Consider the following 16,515-nt stretch of genomic DNA (forward strand, 5'->3'; position numbering starts at 1 on the left):
GAAAAACTCTAACCTCTAAGCCCTTGGGAAGACTGATTTGAGTAATAACCACCATCTGTGGCCTTGTGCATGGCCAGCCTTGCATCAGTGAAACTCTTTACCAAAATGCCAAGGACTCAGTGAACTGGTTTCGTCTGTGCAGTGGGCAAGAAGAACCCTTGGGCAATTACAGACAGATGGATAAAAGGATAGATTTTTTTGGATAGACATGAGATACTAAGCAAAACATTAATAGTTATGGAATCTAGGGTATATGAGTATACTAGGGTATATGAGTGTTCCCTGTAATCTGACAGTGAACTTTTTCACTGAAAGGTCTTTCAACACTTTTTTATATGTTTTCTTTTTCTTTTCTTTTCTTTTTTTTTTTTTTAGACAGAGTTTTGCTCTTGTTGCCCAGGCTGGAGTGCAATGGCAGGATTTCGGCTCACTGCAACTTCCGCCTCCTGGATTCAAGAGATTCTCCTAGGCCGGGCGCGGTGGCTCACACCTGTAATCCCAGCACTTTGCGGGGCCAAGGAGGGTGGATCACGAGGTCAAGAGATCGAGACCATCCTGGTCAACATGGTGAAACCCCGTCTCCACTAAAACTACAAAAAATTAGCTGGGCATGGTGGCTCGTGCCTGTAATCCCAGCTACTCAGGAGGCTGAGGCAGGAGAATTGCCTGAACCTAGGAGGCGGAGGTTGCGGTAAGCCGAGATCGTGCCATTGCACTCCAGCCTGGGTAACAAGAGTGAAACTCTGTCTCAAAAAAAAAAAAAAAAAAAAAAAAAAAAGATTCTCCTGCCTCAGCTTCCTGAGTAGCTGGGATTATAGGCATGTACCACCATGCCCGGCTAATTTTGTATTTTTTTTTAATCTTTATTTTTAAATAGAGACTGGGTTTCACCATGTTGGCCAGGCTGGTCTCAAACTCCTGACCTCAAGCAATCCACCCGCCTTGGCCTCCCAAAGTGCTGGGATTACAGGCGTAAGCTAATTTTGTATTTTTAGTAGAAATAGGGTTTGTCCATGTTGGTCAGGCTGGTCTTGAACTCCTGACTTGCCTCCCGAAGAGTTGGGATTACAGGCGTGAGCCCCCATGCCAGGCCTTCCTGTATGTTTTATTTTTTTATTCTTTTTTTTTTTTTTTTTTTTTAATTCTTCCCTCTGTACTGTATGTTTTCATATTAAAATGTTGTAGGAGGCTGGGCATGGTGGCTCATGCCTGTAATCCCGATTATAGTAGGTAGATCAATTGGGCCCAGGAGTTCGAGACCAGCCTGGGCAACAAGGCAAAACCTGGTCTCTACTAAAAATACAAAAATAACCCTGGTACGATGGTGCAAGCCGGTAGTTCCACCTACTCAGGAGGTTGAGGCAGGGGGATTGCTTGAACCCAAGAGGAAGAGGCTGCAGTGAGCTGAGATCGTGCCACTGCTTTCCAGCCTGGGTTACAGAGAGAGACCTGGTCTAAGGAAAAAAAAAAAAAAAAAAAATGGCTGGGAGCGGTGGCTCACACATGGAGTCTCAGCACTTTGAGAGGTCAAGGCGGGTAGACCACATGAGGTCAGGAGATTGAGACCAGCCTGGCCAACATGGTGAAACCCTGTCTCTACTAAAAATACAAAATAATTAGCTGGGCATGGTGGTATGCACCTGTAATCCCAGCTACTCAGGAGGCTGAAGTGGGAACATTGCTTGAACCTGGGAGGTGGAAGTTGCTATGAGCCAACACCTTGCACTGCACTCCAGTCTGGATATGCATATAGGACAGGTGCAGTAGTTCACACCTGTAATCCCAGCACTTTGGGAGGCCGAGGCGGGTGGATCATGAGGTCCAGAGATCAAGACCATCATGGTGAAACACTGTCTCTACTAAAAATACAAAAATTGGCTGGGCATAGTGGCATGCGCCTGTAGTCCCAGCTGCTAGAGAGGCTGAGGCAGGAGAATCACTTGAACCTGGGAGGCGGAGGTTGCAGTGAGCTGAGATAGTGCCACTGCACTCCAGCCTGGTGACAGAGTGAGACTCTGTCTCAAAAAAAGAAAAAAGAAGTCCAGGCGCAGTGGCTCATGCCTGTAATCCTAGCACTTTGGGAGGCCAAGGTGGGTGGATCACCTGAGGTCAGGAGTTCAAGACCAGCCTGGCCATCATGGTGAAACACCATCTTAAAAAAAAAAAAAAAAGAAGTTGTGGGAGAAGTCCTAAAATCATGGCCACTTCATTATACTCCATGGGGCCATTCTGTATTAGATTTACCAGAGCCCCAGAAGCCCCAGCTTCCCCAGAGGCTCTATGGGATTCTCAATTGGTCCTCTTAGTGCAGTGGAGTATTGTTTGCCATGCCTCAAGGCACACAAGTACTTAGCTAGGTGCTTGTCCATCTTATTTTTGCAGGGTAGTATCCAGACTTTGCTGAGGGTCAGTCCTCTGCAAACACAGCTTTGATGGAGTGGTGGGGTGGGAAGAGGTGGTGAGTGAAGGGGGTGGGAAGAGGTGGTGAGTGAAGAGGGTGACAGCAGCTCCCAAGGCAGTTTGGCTAAGTTCTGCCCTAGAGGTGGTTAAAAGGCTCCTGACCCTCTCTGGAGAAAAGACTTTGGGCCAGTGGGCCTAGGGCTCAGGAGGACTCCTTCATGCCCAAGGTTTCTGAGGGGACAGCTGATGGTATTTCAGGGGATCAGACCTGGAGAGGGGGATGTCAGGATAGGTAAGGGGTGTAGGTAAGTTCCCCTGAATGCTCTCTGTGGTTGCTTCTCTCTCATTTAATACAAGAAACAGGATGAGCACAGTGACTCACACCTGTAATCCTAGCACTTTGGGAGGCCAAGGTGGGAAGGCTGCTTGAGCCCAGGAGTTCGAGACCAGCCTGGGCAACACAGCAAAAGACCCCATCTTGATGAAAAAGCAAAAAACAAAAACTGGGCATGGTGGTGCTCATCTGTTGTCCCAGCTACTTGGGAGGATCACTTGAGCCCAGGAGGTCAAGGCTGCAGTGAGCTATGACCACACCACTGCACTCCAGCCTGGGGAAAGGAGTGAGACCTCAAATGTAAAAATAAAAGTAATCTAAAAAAATTCTTTCTTTATAGGATAAAAATTCCTATATTAAGCCAAAAGACAGTGCTGAAAATGGCATAATCCTGAAGGTCACTTTGGGGCAAGGCCCACTGTGATCCCCATTGTTAATTTCATTGTGACAGTAGTGTGGTGGGCAGGGAGGGAGGCCAGAGGCTGGTAGGAACCAGGTTTTAGGAGGAGGTATTTGAAGAATGTGTAGGGGGCAAGGGGGCTGGTGTGGTCAGATGGGCCATCTCTAATTTCTGCCTTGCATTGGTAATGAGATCTGCACTTTCTGGAACTCCCAGGAGTTTGCTGGTGCCTTTAAGGCAGGTCCAGGTAGCCCTGGCGTGGGTGCAGGTGTCCAGGGCAGCAGGCAGGGGGCGAGGCAAGGCTTACCTCTGACACAAGGGTCCAGAAAGGGCATGCAGTAGCATGATCAAAGTCCCCCCTGAGTGGTACGGGAAGCATCTCTGGCTGGGCCAGCGCTGGGCAGGTGGGGACCTTCGCTTCCCTCCTGGGGAAGGCAGCCTCCCCTTCCCCTTCTGTGAGGCCCTATAACAAGGCCTACCTCGGGTTTCCAGGAGGGCTAAATTGGGAGGACATGTACAATACCAGCTCAGCACCTGACACCGGGTATGCATTCAATGAACGTAACTGTTGCTGTTATAACAAATACCTCTTCCCTGTGGAACATGGTTAAATGCCTTTTAAATGGCTGTAGGGTAACTAGTTTTATGGACATTATTTATTCTCATCTGCATTTGCAGGGTATCTTGGCTCAGCTGCTTCTAATTTTTTGTCATTATAAAACAGGGAACATGAGCATCTTGTGCAAGGTGGGTTTTTTTTTTTTTTTTTTTTTTTGACTCGCTGTAGCCTCAAGCTCCTGGGCTCAGGTGATCCTCTCACCTCAGCCTCCTGAGTAGCTGGGACCACAGGTACGCACCACCACACCTGGCTAATTAACTTGTGGAGACACAAGTCTTCTAGGTTGCCCAAGTTGGTCTCTAACTTTCCTCGGCTCAAGCGATCTTCGCGCCTCGGGCTCCCACAGTGTTGAGATTACAACCGCGAGCCACTGCACCCGGCCTTCTGCAAGTTCTTGAGGACAGATGCGGGCCTAACTCTGCTTCAGGCCCTGCCCTGCCCGGCCGCCCATACTTCCCTCGGGTGTCCACCAGGGGGCGAACGGGAGTCGCGAACGCAGTTCGATTACGCACGCGCACGCCGCTGGGCGCACGTGCGGAGGGCGGCGGCCCGGGAGGGGAAAGGTAGGAGGTGAGAGGTGAAGGGGCGGGCGCCCGGCAGCCAGGAGGGAGAGGGCGGGCGCTACGCACCGGACTGCGGGCCGGGAGCGCGCACGCCGCGCTCCGCCCCTGCTGCCGCCCCAGTCGCCGCCGCCGCCGCCCAGGAGCTGCTGCGGCCACAGGTACTGTAGTGCGGGTTCCCAGGGCGCCTGCCTGCGGGCTCCGGCTCGGCGCCAGCCTCGCGGAGCCGGGAGTTCCGGGATGGGGGCTGCTAGGGGAGGGGGTGCGTGGGCATGGCGCTGTCCAGCAGCCGTGTGGGCCAGCCCTGGAGACCGCAGCCGGGCAAGGGGGCAGGGCCGCCGCGTCCCCACCCCCACCCTGGCCGCGCCCCTACCTGGGCCGGCCCGGGGAGCCCCGCGTCCCCACCAGATCTCCGAGAGCCCGGGATGTGCCGGGGAGAGTGGGGAGAGGAGGTCCCGCCGTCGCATCATCTGGCCTAGTTGCTCGGGGCAGCTGGTGTAGAACCTGCTGTGGGGCTGTCTGGGTTTTCCGGAGTGCGAGGGAGAGCGTGCTCTCCACTTCTGCCTCTTTGGAAGATCTGATTGAGAGACAACGCTAGCTGCTTTGCTGGTTTTGCTTGGTTTCTAGTTTTCCGTATTGCTTAAACCTAAACTTTGCTCACTGATGTTGCTTCTCTTTACTCTGAGTGGGTTTATTAATAATCTCAGAATTATACTGGCTTATAATGTCACGATAGCGTTAGTTGCGGGGAGTCCTGGATCCAGACTGTTTGAATCCCAGGAAGTTGTCCAGATGGGAATGCGGAGGGGGGCAGTGAGTCCCTGTGGGGGCTCTGGCAGGAGTCAGTCCCTGGTGCAGGTCACTTACTGCTCCACCTTGTATGGTGACAGTCGGAGCTCGGTGAATAAACTCTTTCTGGGGATTTTGTAATAGTTATTGCGAAGCGGCCATAGAAAAGGTTTAATGTTGCTAGCTTTGCGTGTGTTTCTTTTATTTGGCCAAAAGTTTTGTGGAGTTTGGTTATGCGGTGGCCTTATTGGTTTGCCATCATGTCAGGATGTTGTGCTAAAGACTGATGCTTTTATTAGGGAGTCAGGGGCAAGGGTGTCTAGTTAGTGCTGTATACATTTTAGGTGTTCCTCAGTGATGCCTAAAGATCTGTCTTTTGTTTGTTTTGTTTTGTTTTGAAACAGGGTCTCACTCTGTCTCCCAGGCTGGAGTGCAGTGGCGCGATCTCGGCTCACTGAAGCCTTGATTTCCTGGGCTCAGGTGATCAATCCTCCCACCTTGGCCTCCCCAGCAGCTGGGACCACAGGTGTGTGCCATCATGCCTGGATAATTTTTGTAGAGATGGGGGTCTTGCTGTCTTGCCTAGGTTGATCTTGAACTCCTGGGCTCAAGCATTATACAAGCTTTGGCCTTCCAGAGTGTTGGGATTATAGGCATCAGCCACTGTGACCCCTTTACATTTTAGATGTTTTACACGTTTGCAGCATTCCCACTGATCACACGATATAAAAAACACTATATAAATATATTTAACACTATAAATATATTTCTGTATTCTTTTGATCATAAATTGAAATGGAAAAAATTAGGCTTTTAAAATTTATAGTGAACCGATCTGATGTTGGAATGCTCTCTTTTGCTCTTGTGACAAAAACAGCCCCTCTCTAGAGATCTCCATGTACTATATTATAATCACTGTTTTGGGGCCCTTCCCCCATTCCCCCAGTCACTGTTATGAGGTGGATAAAAAGTTTAAGCTTATTACTAGAAAAATGGAGGCATATGAGATTCAGAAATTAAACGAAAAAAAAAAAAGATGGAGGCATAAATCACATAAAGATGTGATTTGCCTGAAGTCATATGTGAACAAGTAAACTGCAAGTAAACTACCCAGTTGGGAAAGGAACCGTGCCTGTGGGCTTCAGTGTAGGTATGTTTATTAACATTTGCTGGTAGTCTTTAGGGATGTTTTCTCTCTCAGTGTCTAGCCATGTGTGTGAATGTGAACATGCCTCTGGGATCCTGGAATGACAGGTTCGTGTGCTGTTGACTTACTGTCAACCATTGGTGGTTGCCAGGGTTAGTTTTACTGGCTCTGACTGGTACTTCATATTCAGTTTGTGTCATCATCCCCTTGAACAGATGAGAGGACTCCTCATAGAGAAGCCGGGTTCTTTTTTTTTTTTTTTTTTTTTTAAGATGGGGTTTCATCATGTTGGTCAGGCTGGTCTTGAACTCCCGACCTCAGGTGATCCACCCGCCTCGGCCTCCCAGAGTGCTAGGATTACAGGCGTGAGCCACCGCGCCCAGCCGGGAAGCCGGGTTCTTACAAGGTCACTCAGCTTTTCAAGGGTGGATTATCCTTCAAACCACACCTCTGCCACCTGAGCTACTTCCATTAGAACTTGCTACCTGAGTTGGCTAAAGAAACAAGGTTCAGGTGTCATCTTTTGGCACCCAAATTAATACTTCTGGGTGAGATTTACTGAGCCTTTGTGCTGTTTAGGCACTGTCTTAGGTACTGTAATATTAGCTTATGTCACTTAGTCCTCATGATATCCAGATGAGATAACACTGTTAGCACCCCCTTTATGGATGAGTTTTAGAGAGGTTATTTGACTTGATCACCTGGGTCACCAAGTGAATTTGAGACAGAGCAGGTGTGCAAACTGAGGTTTAGCTGATGACAGAGTCCATGCTTTTTTTTTAGACTGAGCTCTGTCACCAGGCTGGAGTGTAGTGGTGCTATCTTGGCTTACTGCAACCTCCACCTCCCGGGTTCAAGTGGTTCTCCTGCCTCAGCCACCTGACTAGCTGGGACTACAGGCACATGCACCACGCCCAGCTAATTTTTTTTTTTTTTTTTTTTTTTTTTTTTGAGATGGAGTCTTGCTCTGTCACCAGGCTGGAGTGCAGTGGCACAGTCTCGACTCACTGCAACCTCCGCCTCCTAGGTTCAAGCGATTCTTCCTCCTGAGCCTCCCGAGTAGCTGGGACCACAGGCTCATGCCACCACGCCCGGCTAATTTTTTTGTATTTTTAGTAGAGACGGGATTTCACCGTGTTGGCCAGGATGGTCTCCATCTCTTGACTTCGTGATCTGCCCGCCTTGGCCTCCCAAAGTGCTGGGATTACAGGCGTGAGCCACCGCGCCCGGCCTGAGTCCATGCTTTTATGCTGTTCTTCTACCTTGTGGCTTCACAGTCTTCTCTGTTGCTCATTGGCAGATGAGGGTAGTAGAAGAAGCAATTTGACCACTACCATTTGACAGTTTCTGCCTAAGTAGTCAAGGGCGCTACCCTAGAATGCTTGCAGGGATGCTAAGTCATAAGGAAGTTTTGCAGTGAGGTCCAAAGATGGTATGTAAGCATAAAGATGCACATGGGTCTCAGGAAAAAATAAAACTAATTTTCATGTTTATTTTAGCCTCATTTATTATTATTATTTTTGAGATGGAGTCTCATTCACTCTGTCCCCCAGGCTGGAGTACAGTGGTGCTATCTGTTCTCACTGCAACCTCAGTCTCCTGCCTCAGCCTCCCGAGTAACTGGGATTACAGGCGTGTGCCACTGTGCCTGGCTAATTTTTGTGTTTTTAGTAGAGACAGGGTTTTATCATATTGGCCAGGCTGGTCTCAAACTCCTGGCCTCAAGTGATCCATCCACCTCAGCCTTCCAAAGTGTTGGGATTACAGGTATCAGCCCTCACCTTATTTAATTTTTATTATGTACTACATAATGTACACTGTATTATCACTGTGGTACATATATATAGGTAAGTATACATATATTGGGAGCATGTACCTGAAGTTTTGTTGTTGGGCATTCATGATCAAAACATTTGGGAACCACTGGTTTATTTGATATTTAGCTTTTTCAGAAAGCATAAAATATACAAGGTGCTGGCAGAGCGTGATGGCTCATGCCTGTAGTCCCAGCACTTTGGGAGGTCAAGGCAGGTGGATCACCTGAGGTCAGGAGTTTGAGACCAGCCTGGGCAACATGGTGAAACCCCATCTCTACCAAAAATACAAAAATTAGCCGGGCATGGTGGTGGACACCTGTAGTACCAGCTACTTGGGAAGCTGAGGCAGAAGAATTGCTTGAACCTGGGAGGCGGAGGGTGCAGAGAGCCGAGATCGCACCATTGCACTTCAGCCTGGGCAACAAGGGCAAAACTCCATCTTTAAAAAAAAAAAGGAAACAAAAAAAATTACAGTCACTGATGTGAAAGAGGTCGTTGTGTCTGTGGTTCAAATATAGAACCAGTCTTAAATTTGAAGCTATGGTGACTGATAATGGTCCCTTAGACAAATCTAGATGTTAAAATTTGGTTGAACCTCTTCTATTTTAAACATCTTAATTTTGGCTGGAGGCCAGAAGGACTCAAATAATCAGTTCACATAAATATGACAGTTATAGTGGTTGTATTTGTGCCATTCCCCAATTTTAGACTATTTTCAAATCATCTAAATATTGAAATTTCAGATATGTTGATTTCTTATTATTTTACAAGCTAGACTTGGTTTCATCATTTCATTCCACTGCAGTAGTTGATAGATTACCTCAAAATGAGCCGTTCCAGAATTCTATCTGATTTTAAAAATATCTTATTTCCCAGCTTATCGTTTTATAGTTGAATAGTTTTTGTTTAGGTTTTTTTTTTGTTTGTTTGTTTATTTGTTTTGAGACAGTGTCTTGCTCTGTCACCCAAGGCTGGAGGGCAGTGGCATGATCACAGCTCACTGCAGCTTCAGTCTCTGCTCAAGCAATCCTCCCACCTCAGCTTCCCAAGTAGCTGAGACTATAGGCACAGGCCACCACGCCTGGCTAATTTTTAAAATTTTTTGTAGAGACAGGGTCTCAACTATGTTGCCCAGGCTGGTAGAGTTTGTTTTTAATTCAAGTCATCCATGTTGAAAAATTGTAAGCTCAAAAAAACCTAAAGTTAAATTGTAACCCTATTGGTAGCCACTGTCAGGCTTCTTGGGCACTTTCTCATGCTTTCTTGCTACTGTTTTGTATCCATTTTCTGCATTATATTGTGAGTTTTTTTTTTTTTTTCTGGGGGGGACGGAGTCTTGCTCTGTCGCCAGTTTGGAGTGCGGTGGCATGATCTCGGCTCATTGCAACCTCTGCCTCCCGGGTTCAAACAATTCTCCTGCCTCAGCCTCCCAAGTAGCTGGAACTACAGGTGCACCCGGCCCAGCTAATTTTTTTGTATTTTTAGTAGAGACAGTTTCACCATGTTGGCCAGGATGGTCTCGATCTCTTGACCTTGTGATCCACCCGCCTTGGCCTCTGGACGTGCTGGAATTACAGGCGTGAGCAATTGGGCCCAGCCTGTGAGGTTCTTTTCATGGGAAAAACTATTTGACACTTTTCGTTTTTGAACATGAAATCTCATTTATTTTTATGTTTTCCAATGATTTTCTCCTTTGAGCAGCCTTGTTCAGCCCAGTTTGCTGCATTTGGCTGTGGGCTTGGATTGCAGTTTTTGGAGGACTGCACTGTCACTCACAGGGTCCCCGGTCATAGTGAGTAGTTCCTCACTCTCATGATCTGCCCCCAGCTGGCCTGCCTAGTTTACCCTTCCTTCCTCTAAAAGGTCATGTTCATGCTGCCTCATGTTGTGATTAGGTCCCTTATTTCATGCCTGAGCCCTGGTAGGGTTTGACAGTGATGTGCATTTGTCAACTCCAGTGACAGTGACTGTTAGAGACATCATGTTTAGCAGGCAGCTGAGAATGTTGCATCTCATATGCTTGTCAGGAAGGATAATCTTGAATTCAACTCCCAAAAGCCACAGCTGAGCTCAGCTGTGGAAAGAACATCCATTGAATTGGGCTTCAAGGTGCTTCATTGTACCTGTTTCAGATCTATAATATTTTGTCTTTGGGTGAAGCTAGATCATGAGAAAGCCTAATTTTGGTCTCTCTTCCAGTTGTTTTCACTCAACTCATTTTCATGGTCTCATCAGTTTATATTGCAATCTTTATCAGAAGTTTCCAAGGAACCTCTGAAGCTGCTGAGAAAATTTTTTCAGGTTGAGTGACTGCGATCACTATACCTCTAAGTACACTGGAACCATGTCAGTGATATTGCTTTCTCTGCCTTGGCCACTAGGAAGCTCAGAGTCAGATTTGTAGCTAGGGTCTTCTAGCTTGTGCTTACTGTATTAATCTTCTAGATTGTTTTTATTTTTTATTTATTTATTTTTAAAAATTATTTATTTATTTAAAAATGACAGGGTTTCACCATGTTGGCCAGGCTGGTCTTGAACTCCTGACCTCAGGTGATCCACCTACCTAGGCCCCCCAAAATGCTGAGATTACAGGCGTGAGCCACCACACCCGGCCTAGATTGTTTTTTTTTTTTTTGAGACGGAGTTTCGCTCTTGTTACCCAGGCTGGAGTGCAATGGCGCGATCTTGGCTCACCGCAACCTCCGCCTCCTGGGTTCAGGCAATTCTCCTGCCTCAGCCTCCTGAGTAGCTGGGATTACAGGCACGCGCCACCATGCCCAGCTGAATTTTTGTATTTTTAGTAGAGACGGGGTTTCACCATGTTGACCAGGATGGTCTCGATCTCTTGACCTCGTGATCCACCCGCCTCGGCCTCCCAAAGTGCTGGGATTACAGGCTTGAGCCACCGCGCCTGGCCTAGATTGTTTTTAATGGTTTCTGCTCTTTGTCTCATATTTTACTATAGAATATATACTACATTTCTTTCCTGTTGTAAACATTATTGTGATCATATTCTTGTAACCAAACCTTTGTTCTCTTTTTTTCTTTAATTTTTTTATGCTGTTGAATCCCTCTGAGCCCTGCCTTTCCCTGCCTCCTCCTCTGTACTCATTTTTGCTAAAATCTGTAAGGGGATAAATTCTTTAAAAGCTTTGCACATTTTGAAGGATTGTTTTTTTTTTAATATTTATTATAGTAAAATTCAAATATACGTGCAAGTAGAGAGCAATAAGCCCTTGTATACCTATCACTCAGTTACGTCTGTCACTTAGTCATTAACTTGGGGACACTCTTTCATCTATATTCTTCAGTCTTCTTCTCATTATACTTTTTCTTGGGAGAAGTTTATTAATTGATAGGTGTTACTTTGGGGTGAATAAGGTAGCCAACTAGTGTGCTGGGGATCTGGGGGTGGGCAGGGGTTCCTAGAAGCCAAAATGTAAGGTTCTTTTCTTTGGGATCCTTTCCTCTCCTTAGAGAAGACCCTTTAGCTTTCTGCTTGAGGAGCTGATGCCTAGTTGTCAGGCTTTCTTCTTGCCGAGATAGGGGTGTTGACTTCTGTATACAGATGTTCACTTAATTGTTTTTACCAGTCCCACATCTCACTGTAGCCCTATGCTATACCTGGGTTTCTCCATCCAGAGCCTGTTTAGGGTCTCTAGTGCCAGTCTTTTTCCTCATTGGCTGTGTCCCCCAGGTCCCTTTTCTTTTTTTTTTTTAATTGTTCCCAATGGTGATGCACTTACTGAGCAGATGCAGTGATCTTACCTGATGCTATGTATAACCATTGGCCTAAGTGTAAGATGGTTTGTCAGCAGCAACAATAAGACTAGTAGTGAGGCTAAAAAACAAGTTCTCTTAAGGCTAGATCTTGATCCCCTGTTCTAGGATGACCAACTTAATCTGAAAAGAATTTGCAACATGTAAGTATTTTAGGATTACAGCCATCTGTGTACACACTTAAATGTAGTTCAGCAGGGCACGGTGGCTCACACCTGTAATCCCAGCACTTTGGGAAGCCAAGGCAGGTGGATCATGAGGCCAGGAGTTCAAGACCAGCCTGGCCAACGTGGTAAAGCTGCATCTCTACTAAAAAAAAATTTGCTGGGCGTGGTGGTGCATGCCTGTAATCCCAGCTACTTGGAATGCTGAGGCAGGAGAATCGCTTGAACCTGGGAGGCAGAGGTTGCAGTGAGCCGAGATCGTGCCACTACACTCCAGCCTGGGTGACAAAGCAAGACTCTGTCAAAAAAAAGCAGTTCTGCTACCATTAACTTAGTCTAAAAGAGTCACTTAAGAATACCAAATGTTATTTTGTTCGAACGCCATGGTTATTTCAATTTAAAAGCATTTCTCTCAAAGCTGCTTCTCTCTTTACAACAGTAGAACTCTGGCAGTGAATTAAGTGGTTGAGGACTCAGTGAAACTGTGGCTAATTTCTGGTTCAATCTGAGAGCTCTCTTTGCACTATGATCAAAATGGAGTCTTGCCAGGTGCCCAGGGTAGCTTTGCAGGTCTCTTCCAATGAATATAAGTTCCACATGGCTGGGGAGGCCTCATAATCATGGCAGAAGGTGAAGGAGGAGCAAAGGCATGTCTTACATGGTGGCAGGCAAGCCTGTTCTCATACTTTTAAAATTATTTGGTGACTGGGTGCGGTGGCTCATGCCTGTAATCCCAGCACTTTGGGAGGCCAAGGCAGGCAGATCACTTGAGGTCAGGAGTTCGAGACCAGCCTTGCCAACATGGTGAAACTTCATCTCTACTAAAAATACAAAAATTAGCGGGGCGTGGTGGTGCACACCAGTAATGCCAGCTACTCGGGAAGCTGCGGAAGAATTGTTTGAACCCGGGAGGCAGAGGCTGCAATGGGCCAGGATTGTGTTACTGCCTGGGCAACAGAGCAAGACTGTGTCTCAAAACAAACAAAAGCTATTTGTTTTTTTGTTTTTTTGTTTTTTTTGAGACAGAGTCTCTGTAACTCAGGCTGGAGTGCAATGACACGATCTCTGCTCACTGCAACCTCTACTTCCCAGGTTTAAGCAATTTTCCTGCCTCAGCTTCCTGAGTAGCTGGGACTACAGGCATGCACCACCACACTGGCTAATTTTTGTATTTTTAGTAGAGACAGGGTTTCACCATGTTGGCCAGGCTGATCTCAAACTCCTGACCTCAAGTGATCCACCCGCCTTGGCCTCCCAAAGTGCTGGGATTACAGGGGTGAGCCAAAATACCCAGCCCATTTTAACCATTTTTTTTTTTTTTTTTTTGAGACGGAGTTTCACTCTTGTTACCCAGGCTGGAGTGCAATGGCCCGATCTCGGCTCACCGCAACCTCCGCCTCCTGGGTTCAGGCAATTCTCCTGCCTCAGCCTCCTGAGTAGCTGGGATTACAGGCACACGCCACCATGCCCAGCTGAATTTTTGTATTTTTTAGTAGAGACGGGGTTTCACCATTTTGACCAGGATGGTCTCGATCTCTTGACCTCGTGATCCACCCGCCTCGGCCTCCCAAAGTGCTGGGATTACAGGCGTGAGCCACCGCGCCCGGCCTAATTTTAACCATTTTTAAGTGTACGATTTACTGACACTAAATGCATTCACAGTGTTGTGCGACCATCACTATCCATTTCCAGAACTTTTGCATTATTCTGCATAGAAACTCTCTATCCATTAAATAACTCCCATTTTCTTCTTCCCTCTGCCCCTGGCAACCTCTCTTCTCCTTTCTTTCTATGAGTTTGCCTGTCCTAGCTGCTTCATGTAAGTGAAATCTTACTATATGTGCCTTTTTGTATTTAACGAAGTGTAATGTTTTTAAGGTTCATCCATGTCGTAGCATGTATCAGAATTTTATTATTTTTTCAGGCTGAATAATACTATATTTTATGGATATCCACATTTTGTTTATTCATCTGTCAGGGGACATTTGGGCTGTTCTCACCTTTTAACTATTGTAAATAGTGCTGTTATGAACATGGCTATACAGATGTCTGTGGGAATCCCACCTTAATTCTTTGGATATATACCTAGAAGAGGAATTGCTGGAACATACAGTAAATCTATGCTCAACTTTTTGAGGAACCACCCAGCGATTTTCCAAAGTGGCTACTCCATTTTACATTTTCATCAGTAATGCTCAGGAGTGCCAATTTCTCCATTTTCTCACCCACACTTGTTATTTTCCTTTTCTTGGTTTTTTAATAAAATTCATTTTAATGGGTAGGAATTGGTATCTCATTGTGATTTTGAGTTGCATTTTCTAGGGAATATTGATGTTGAACAATTTTTCATATGCTGATCAGCCATTTGTATATCTTCTTTTTCGTCATTGTTTGAATTTTTTTTTAATTTATTTTTATTTTTATTTTTTATTTTATTTTATTTTTTTTTGAGACGGAGTTTCGCTCTTGTTGCCCAGGCTGGAGTGCAATGGCGCGATCTCGGCTCACCGCAACCTCCGCCTCCTGGGTTCAGGCAATTCTCCTGCCTCAGCCTCCTGAGTAGCTGGGATGACAGGCACACGCCACCATGCCCAGCTAATTTTTTGTATTTTTAGTAGAGACGGGGTTTCACCATGTTGACCAGGATGGTCTCGATCTCTTGACCTCGTGATCCACCCACCTCGGCCTCCCAAAGTGCTGGGATTACAGGCTTGAGCCACCGCGCCCGGCCCTTTTTTTTTTTTTTTTTGAGACAGGGTCTTGCTCTGTTGCCGAGACTGGAGGGCAGAGGCACGATCCCGGCTCACTGCAGCCTCATTCCTCTGGTCCCAAGTGATCCTCCCACCTCAGTCTTCCTAGTAGCTGTGACTGCAGACACACGCCCCCATGCCTGGCTAACATATTTTTTTGTAGAGATGGGGTTTCGCAATGTTACCTAGGCTGGTCTTGAACTCCTGAGCTCAAGTGATCCATCCACTTAAGCTTCACAAAGTGGTGGGATTACAGGCATGAGCCACCCCACCAAGCCTATATGTCTTCTTTAGAAAAATGTTTATTCAAGTCCTTTTCTAATTTTGAATTGTTTATTGTTACTTTGTTGTTACTGTTGAGTTGTAGGAATTCTTTACATATTCTGGATATTAATCCCTTATTAGATATATGACTTGCAAATAGTTTCTCCGATTCTGCTGGTTATCATTTCACTCCCTTTATTGTGTGCTTTGCACAACAGTTTTTAACTTTTTTTTTCTTTTTTAAGACAGAGTCTCCCTCAGTCACCCAGGGTTGGAGCACAGTGCTGCAGTCTTGGCTCACTTCTGCAGCCTCCACCTCCCAGACTCAAGCAGTCCTCCTGCCTCAGCCTTTCAAGTGGCTGAGACTACCAGACACGCTCAGCTAATTTTTTTTGTATTGATCTCACCATGTTGCCCAGGCTGGTCTCAAACTCCTGAGCTCAAGCGGTCTGCCTGTCTTGGCTTCCCAAAGTGCTGGGATTAAGGCGTGAGCCACCACGACTGGCCAAAAGTTTTTAATTTTTATGAATTCCAGTTTATCAATTTTTTTCTTTTGTTGCCTCTACTTTTCAGTCCTTGCTAAATTCAGCATCATGAAGATCTTTTTCTTATGTTTTCTTCTAAGGACATTATAGTTTTTAGCTCCTCTTCTTTCGTTTCTTTGATCTATTTTGAGTTAATTTTGTGTATAATGTAAAAGAAAAGTCCAATTTCACTTTTGCATTTAACTATCTAGTTTTCCCAGTAGCATTTGTTGAAGAGACTGTCCTTTTCCCAGTGACTGGTACCTTTTGTCAAAAATCAGTACATCATATTTGTGAGAGTTTCTGTTTTTTTTTTTTCTTTTTCTTTTCTTCAGGTTAGATGGGTAGTGCTGATGTCATAACAAGGTTTGAGAATGACACATCTCACATGTTTCTGAAACACCCAATTATCATTCTGGTGAACTACAGAAGATCTGGACTCTATTCTATTCCATTGGTTTATGTCTATCCTTAAGCCAGTACCACATTGTTTTGCTTTCCGTTGCTTTGTAGGAAGTTTTGAAATCAGTAAGTGTGAGTCCTCCAACTTAGTTCTTGTTTTTCAAGATTGTTTTGGCTATTGAGGGTCCCTCCCCTTTTTTTGGACAAATCAATGGAAAGAATTTTTTTCTCTCCATTTTTTTTTTTTTTTTTGGACAAATAAATTGAAAGAAACCCCACCTACATGGATTGGAAGACAATATTCTTTTTTTTGAGATGGCGTCCCACTCTATCACCCAGGCTGGAGTGCATTGGCACTATCTCTGCTCACTACAGCCTTGAATTCCCAGACTCAAGTGATCCTCCCACCTCAGCCTGCTAAGCAGGTGAAACGACAGGTGCGTACTACTGTGCCTGGCTAATTAAAAATTTTTTGTAGAGATGGAGTCTCACCAGGCTAGCTTTGAGGACTCCAGGGCTCCCAGCAGTCCTCCTACTTGGCCTCCCAAAGTGCTGGGTTTACAGG

At 45.9% G+C, this 16,515-nt stretch overlaps 1 protein-coding gene and 1 non-coding gene across 3 annotated transcripts in view; one reads left to right on the plus strand and one right to left on the minus strand.

Annotated features, from left to right (window-relative positions):
* The first annotated feature begins 4,327 nt into the window (after positions 1-4,327).
* The window catches only part of SCAP (SREBF chaperone), a 65,262-nt gene continuing 53,074 nt past the window's right edge, over positions 4,328-16,515 (plus strand). For both annotated transcript variants that reach the window (XM_032297955.1, XM_032297957.1), the window contains exon 1: positions 4,328-4,474. The gene's annotated coding sequence lies outside the window, so the exon portion shown is untranslated. The remainder of the gene's footprint in view (positions 4,475-16,515) is intronic.
* Positions 15,883-15,982, minus strand: LOC116565092. The gene has a single exon (XR_004275251.1). It is a non-coding gene; the product is annotated as a small nucleolar RNA U13 (small nucleolar RNA).

The sequence above is a fragment of the Sapajus apella genome, unplaced genomic scaffold (assembly GCF_009761245.1).
Source record: "Sapajus apella isolate SASKATOON/1434 unplaced genomic scaffold, GSC_monkey_1.0 scaffold38, whole genome shotgun sequence".
NCBI lineage: Eukaryota > Metazoa > Chordata > Mammalia > Primates > Cebidae > Sapajus > Sapajus apella.